At 43.0% G+C, this 7,746-nt stretch overlaps 1 long non-coding RNA gene across 1 annotated transcript; it reads right to left on the minus strand.

The window, feature by feature from the left end:
• Positions 1–226: 226 nt before the first annotated feature.
• On the minus strand, positions 227–7,093 carry LOC127949675 (uncharacterized). The gene is made up of 3 exons (XR_008152417.1): positions 2,406–7,093; positions 2,076–2,174; positions 227–1,903 (listed from the first exon to the last, which is right to left on the minus strand). It is a non-coding gene; the product is annotated as an uncharacterized LOC127949675 (long non-coding RNA).
• Between the last annotated feature and the right edge of the window lie 653 nt (positions 7,094–7,746).

The raw sequence follows: 7,746 nt of genomic DNA on the forward strand, positions 1-7,746 counted from the left end.
ACTAAATCAATTTGGACTCAGTTCAAGTAAAGCAATTTGAATCTTTAGATTTGATTCTTCTCAGAATAAATGAGCTAATATTTCCTTACAAAATGCTTGAGTTACTTGACTACTCATGCGTGGTTCATGCTATTGTAAATGAAAACACAATCTTTTTTTCTTTTTTTTTTCTTATCAATAAACGCTTATTAATGTATAGCATTATGCAACAATTACATACAGTATGTAAATTTAAAAAAACTTTATAATTATGACATTACATATTAAAATTTTCATGTAACAGCCAGTATTTGTATCTGTAGCAATCACAAAATGTTTCCTATCTGCATTCGGATACATCGTACAGTTACTTGATAAGACCGTTATGGCTTTTTATATTTTTTTCGTAGTTATCACTGAACAAGTATGTCGTGTTAAACTAAAATAATTATTAATTTCTAAAATAATATTTATCATGCAAGCAGAGAGATGTCATGACAAACATTTAGTGATAATTTGAACACGACTGAATCCATTTAATGCGCACATTTTCGTTGATTACGCAGAACACTTTAAGCGAGTCTTAATGTTAATGAGATGTGTGTGTGCCGCGCAATCCAGCAAAAGGTAAAGATGCAAACAAGTAGGACAAGTAGACAATGTATCAGTACCTAAGCTGATTATTAACCTACTCTTGAGAGAGAACTGATTTGGGTTTTGAGACTGAGATGCGCAGCGCGGCTGTTTGATTGGTGAGCGCGCTGTGCTTATTCCCCTCATTCGTATAATATCGTGGCCTAAGCTTTATTTACAAATACAATAACGTGTATGATGTATTATTATAGGTAAAATTACTCTTGCAATGCTCTGATTTCTGAGAGATGCTCAGAGAGGCGACAACAATGCGGCTTCAGGCACAACCTTAATTATTTCGTCATATTTTATTTTTACATGCAACATAGATAAGGTCATATAGTAACAGCTCCACGCAATATTGTAATTCCAAAATTCACGTTGTACTTGCAAACACTTTGTATGCATTATGGTTAATGCATGCATGATTGTTTCCAACAGCGCCGAGTAGTCTATGCAAGCACTAGTACAGTATGACAAAAATATCGCTGTATTTATGTGCGCATGCCCAGTAGTGCCAAATGTATCCCTTCTAGCCTTTGCTGCGCGCATTTGTCATGTCCCGAGCTTTGCATGTGTCTGTGCACTGTGCCAAGGCATCAGTCATTTTAACTTTTGACCACAGACATAATGTCAGCAAAAGCAGCACTATTAAGTAAATAAAATGAAAATTAAGTACATAAAAATAATTTGACCTTACTGCTCCAAACTCTGTTCTAGAGGGCCAGTATCCTTTATATTTTAGCTACCAGGATCGGAATGGGAGTAAAACCAGTACTCATTACCAGGGCCCCAAAGGAAGAGAATATGTATAAAATATAAACTTTTTTTCACACCAGAAAGTATGACCTGAAGCATAGTATAACACATTACAAAAACAAACCATTAGAACATCCTGAAAAATTCAACATTGTGTCCAGTGTATAATGGTGTTGAACAGACAAAGAAAACAGCTGTTCACAAGTGCAGAGTGACAGTCATGTCTGAGTGCCTAGGCAAGGAGCTTGTTTTACAGAGTCATGAACTTGGGGCTTGGTTTTGGGCGCAGTGTGTCAAGTCCCACGAAAAGTCTTTGAAACACCTCAAATGTTTTGGAAACCTTGGATGGATCCTCAGGATTAAGTGCATATGTCAACCCAAGCAGCAAGCAGCATGCTTTGGCCAGATTTCCAAGATTGGTAAGGACTGGTATTCCCTCAATGATGATTCCTACTGCATCTGGCTCACGGCAGACATAGATGCTCATATTCTTCATTTTCAGATCCTCATGAACAGTGGTCTCTGCAGCCCCCTTTGAGATAAAAAAAATAAAGGATTTAAGACAAACAATCTCATTTCTTGATGAAAAACAAATACTCCACCACTACCTGCCAAATGCTGGTTCAGTCAGTTCACATTAACAGTCAGCACAATTTAAACCTGTTCACCAGACTGACCCAAACCTGCTTTGAAACAATACTTACAAAGTAATCAGAGATGAGCTCTTGTCCACTCTCTCTCAAATACTCAAAGAGGCATCTCAGAGTGACATCTCTCTTCTTCACTGCAGTGGCACTTGGGTCCTAGTTAATAGAACAATAATGAATACATTATTTTTTGTTGGTAAATTCACTCCAACCATGTAATGCCATCATTACCCTAGGTCTGTAATAGTTTTTCTTTATTATAATAGATTAATAGTAATAACACTTGAGACAGTTTTTCTTCTAATTAGTCTAACAAACAAACAAAAAAACACCAAACTACTGAATTGATTAATATTGTATCTTTTAACTTAGTAAATATTGACCCACCTGTATCAGTTCCATCATCAAGTTTTTGATGCGTTGACCAGTTGCTCCTCCCTTGGCACTAAAGAGCTCTAGGAGCTTTGGGGTGTGCTTGTCCAGCTGTGACATAAACATTGCTTCCAGGGGAACCACAGTACATCTTCGGAACTCCTCGTTTACCTGTAGAAAAGGATTTAAAAGAACATGGGCAATCTATATGAATACAAGGCAAGGCATGGCTGTGTCCAAAGGTCCCATGATGCGGTCTATAATGCTTTAAAATGTCACTCTTTCCTGGTACCACGGTGCTGCACAATTTACAGGGCCATCCCATCTGTCAATGGGGAGAGAAAAAAAATTAAGTTAGTTAGCCTTTTGAATACTGATGAAAAAAGGCTATGAAAAAGGTGATGAAAGCCCTTTAAAAAGGTGTGCAAGTGATGATTACCCTGCTGAACAAAACAAGAATGATTAACATTAGTTCATCGCAGAACTCATTTAAAAAAATAATCAGAAACCTTGTGTAAAAACCCCACTGAATTTTTGTAATATCATCATCACACAGCACCTACAAGCAGTTAACCAATTACAATATTGGGAGAAGGGATGTTAATATAAATAAATTAGTCAAAAAATATTCTCACTTAAATGGTTTTAAAATGCATCAACAAACTATATCAAGAGACAGGGGTTAGACATCTGCACCCAATAGCTACAGAGCAATACAAATATGAAATTTGGGTTATGAGTTAACGTTAGGCCTATGCATAGAGTAACATATTACATTATTAACATCCATGTTACATACAACATTGTTACACTGTGAGCGTACACTTTTGTGAAAGATGAACTATGCCAGATATTTGCCTGAACTATGCTTTACCATAATTAAACAGCTTTGGACTAATTGATAATCACTCAGCTAACCTTAGCTGTGGCTTCGTGTGTAACGTTAGTGCATCAGCGTCCACTACCAAACTAATGTTATGTCGAAGCCACAACAATTTTTTTTGAAGTTACAAACACCTCTGAAACATTAAACTGTATCACACAAAGACAGCATTACTTATACAACGCACACACACGTAGATTTATACAGTATGTGGCTCAAGTTAAGAGCTGTTTGAGATAGAGCACATTCGAATTTGGCGGTCGCAGATGTTTGTAGGAAACAGAGCGGTGCTTTTGCAGATTGCACAACACAAACACGTTAATTAGAGTAAAATCAAACTTTTAAAAATACAAAGAATTACTAACATGGGGTGTGTGAAGTATAAATGATCCGGCTCCGTGGAAAACCTTGTTCAAATAAACTCATGGACCAGACGAGCGTGAAGGAACTGTTTTATATGTAGTTTTCAAATTAAAATAATCATTAATTCTTCTCTCTTTAAACCAAATAAATTAAGCTTATGAGAAACCAAGGACTGAATTTGGAAAATATTTGGGTGAACTATACCTTTAAGAGAAGTGAAAAAGCTTCTCTTAAAGGCTTCAACACCTTGGTGTGAAGGCGCCATTCCCCGAGCCTCAGCCCCTGCCTCAGCAGGATGTCTGCTCTCACAGTGTGTCTCAAAACAGTATGTAGTACTGGAGCGCTCTGATGAAAAACCGAGAATTCATTCTCCCATGAGAGGAGGACTCCGAGCAGCATGCTCATAGGCGACCCTTTTTGAAAAGGGGAGCGCTACTAAACTACCGCGAGAATTGCCCACACAGCCCCCCATGTTGAGGGGCGGTGCTTGAGGTGTATAACAAATACACCCTGGTTGGATGAAGCCCAAGGAACCCCGGGGCTAATCATCTTAAGAAAGGGAACGAAGCACAGCACGTAACCCTTACCATACAGGATTTTAGAAAGTGCGCAGAGCCTTGCGTGCACACTTACCACTTTACGTGGATTTGAGAAAGTACACAGGCTTAGCGTGTGTACAGAAAAGTTACCTGACAACCACTGTATGTGGGAGCTCACCTTCAGAGAGACCTGTGAAGCCTACTATCTGATAACCACAATATGTGGGAGTTCACCTACAGAGAGGCCTAGAGAGGCCTACTAACTGTTACCAGATAACCACCTCAGTGGAAGGTAATATGGAACTCGACTCCAGGGAGGCCTGCTGAGGCCTACTACCTGACAACCACAAACCGTGGGAGCTTGTTTTTTAGTGGAAACGCACAGCATGTGGGAGCTAAATCTCCAGGGAGGCCTGGTGAGGCCTACTACCTGACAACCACAGTATGTGGGAGCTCGCTTTCAGAGAGACCTGGTGAAGCCTACTATCTGAAAAAAAACACAATATGCGGGAGTCCACACAGCCCCTCATGTTGAGGGAAGCGATGCTTGGGGTGTATAACAAATACACACTGGTTGAATGAAGCCCAAGGAACCTCGGGGCTAATCATCTTAAGAAAGGGAACGAAGCAGAGCGCGTAACCCTTACGGTACAGGATTTTAGAAAGTGCGCAGAGCCTTGCGTGTGCACACTTACCACTTACGTGGATTTGAGACAGTGCGCAAAGTGTTCACGTGCACACTGACCACCATGTGGTTTTGAGACAGAACACAGGCTTAGCGTGTGTACAGAAAGGTTCCTAAGCATCGCAGAGGCGCTGGATCGCACGGGAGAAGCGAGCTCCAACCCTCAAGCGAGGGGAGCATCACCTGAGGCAGTACATACAGAGGGCTCCGTAACTACCACCTCCCCGGATGCGCCAAGCGGCCAGGCGGCCCCTCAGGGTGACCTGGCTGGATATCCATGAAATTCCCTGCAGTGCTATGCCAGTTCTGACGATCAGCCAGGCTCCTCGGGAGGGGTGTGGGACGAGCAACCGCAGAGCGCTTGTTTCCCGCACGTGGAACTTGCTCCGCGGTGGGTGTCGCTCCCTGGGGGGGCAAACCCACGCGGCACGGCCGCCTGCCGAAAGTCTGTGATCGTAGCCAGAGCACAAGGCTGGAACTGAACACTGTAAAGGAAACTCACGGAGTTTGTTAGTAGACATAACCACCAGCAATGAAAAAAGGACCACTATGGTCCTTTTTATAACCACTATAACCACTATCACTATGAAAATAGGACCAACCAAAAACATAACAGGTCCAGGAGACTGTTATGTGAGAAACTTTCCACTTAACCCCGATCAGGTGGAGCGTTGGTGGCTACAGGGGAATTAGGCAGGGGAGAAATAAAACAGAAGTTAAAAACATCCAAAAGGAAGTGACGAACTCCTAGGTATCGCTCCGATCCAGACGAGAACGCTGCCCCGTCTGAATCACATCCCTCAGACCCTGCTTACCTCTTCGTGACCCGCGATTCCTCTTGCCCCTGCCCTCAGGCGGGGGAGGAGCGCGAGCCGCGACACTAGCCTTCTGCGCCCGTCTTCGATCCTCAGATCGAGATGGGCCAGGACCCCTTTGTTGTTCGGGCTCTGCTGCTGCGTATGATTTACCATTTAAGCGGGATGTATCCTGGAAGGGCTTAGATGGCAAAGAGGGAGATTTTAGAGAGGATGTTCCCCCACTGAGAGATAGCTAGCCAGCATCTCTTCTACAGGGGGCATCCTCTCATAGCCGTTCTCATGCATGCCATCGATATCATCATAACTCGTATGCTGAAACCGATGGATGCGAGAGAAAAACGGCCTCTTCCATTCCTTTTCGACTTCTGCATGTAAGTCAGGCAAGAATGGGAGGCTCACCTGGGCTGGTGGGCTATGGTCAGATAAATAACGCTCATCGAGGCTACCTCGCGACGTTACCTTTCTGGCACGCTTCCATGGCAAGTTTATTTATTTATTTAATTTTTTAATTTTTATTTATTTATTTATTTTTATTTTGCCGCGGCGCGATCCATAACCTCTAACAGCTCCCCATACGCAGAGCAGGAGAAATGAGCGGCTCAGCCTCAGCTTCTTCGCCACTCTCAAATATCTCCTGCTCTTTCTGGGTAGAACCCAGCAGAGCACTAACTTCAGTGTCAGAAAGGGTTAATGACAACGCAACGCCCCGAAGTTCGCTCTCGTTTGCTGCCGGAGAGTGTGAGAGGAAAAGTCCCTCTCTACACTCCTCAGCGAGATCCACCTGTGATCCCCACGAGCTCATTCTCCTCTGTGCTTCGGCAATGGCGGGTCCTGAGCCGCGAGATCCAGATGACAAATGAGAGCGGACCTTTTTCACAGAAAAACGCACGCAGTGCGCGCAGATTGCCCCCTCAAGGAAATCGCGCGCGTGCTCTTTGCCCAAACAAGAGACGCAAAGACTGTGTGTGTCATCAGGTGTCAAATAACGCTGACATGGATGCACACACCGTTTAAACACCTTGCTAGTGGATGCCATGATAACGATAATAGATCGCTCTTACCGTTCTGGTCGTTTCTCAGATGCACGCTTCAAACAAAATAGTCAATGAAGACGAAGAAGATAAGTGACGGGTCCTACGGGCGCGTATTTATAGTCGCGCCGGTAGCGACGGCAGAGGCTGTCGCCGACCAACACGATGCCGTTTTTCAAAGTATGCTTCAGACACGGGTGCATTTGATGTGGCTTTCGAAATTCGTCAGCCTTTGTCATGCTGCGGTGACGCATTCACACTTCAAATGTGCCCTTCGAAGTGAGCATTCTGGGGGAGGTCCAAGATGGCGCCTTGTTAAGTTGAAGTTTTCATTGCTCCTGATCAAACTTTACACACTGAGAAAGTATAGCTGTATTAACATATTTTTTTTCATTACATTTGGTTGATCATATTTTATTACATTCAATTGAGGCAATAAATATGCCATTTGACAAATGCAAAGAACGATCGGACACTATCGACATCACGGATGTCCATGATTATGCTTCTACTGCTGTAAATAAGCTGATGTACTCTGCGTGACTTCACTCCCTGTCACTCCTAGCAAGCCACCTGCTCATAAAAAAGGTAAATCTTCAAGTCCAAATGAGCAGGCCGACTCTGCCATCATTTCTACACTCTCCTCGTTGATCAATACTCGGTTGACGCACTGGAAGGAATGATTAGCGCCAATGCTCTAAAGATAGAAGGGCTGAAGAAAACGGTAGACTTTGTGTGTGTCGAAGTACAAGATCTAAAAACTAATATGAAAGATGTAGATTCCAGGCTTAAAGATCAAGAACATTTCACGAGCGCCTGGGAAACATGCATTTCTGATCTAGAGAGATACTCTCGCAGGTGGAATTTGAGATTGTTTGGAGTGCCTGAGACATTCAAACAAGACATCAGATCTGAGGTCATTCGAATCTGCAGCGATACTTATCCCGAGGCCAAGAGCAAGTACCCTGATGTTGTTGACACTGTGCATCGGTTAGGGAGGAGAGGTGACAACACAAAAACCTTGCGCTGTTATTATG

Source organism: Carassius gibelio, chromosome B1 (genome assembly GCF_023724105.1).
Source record: "Carassius gibelio isolate Cgi1373 ecotype wild population from Czech Republic chromosome B1, carGib1.2-hapl.c, whole genome shotgun sequence".
NCBI classification, from domain to species: Eukaryota; Metazoa; Chordata; class Actinopteri; order Cypriniformes; family Cyprinidae; genus Carassius; species Carassius gibelio.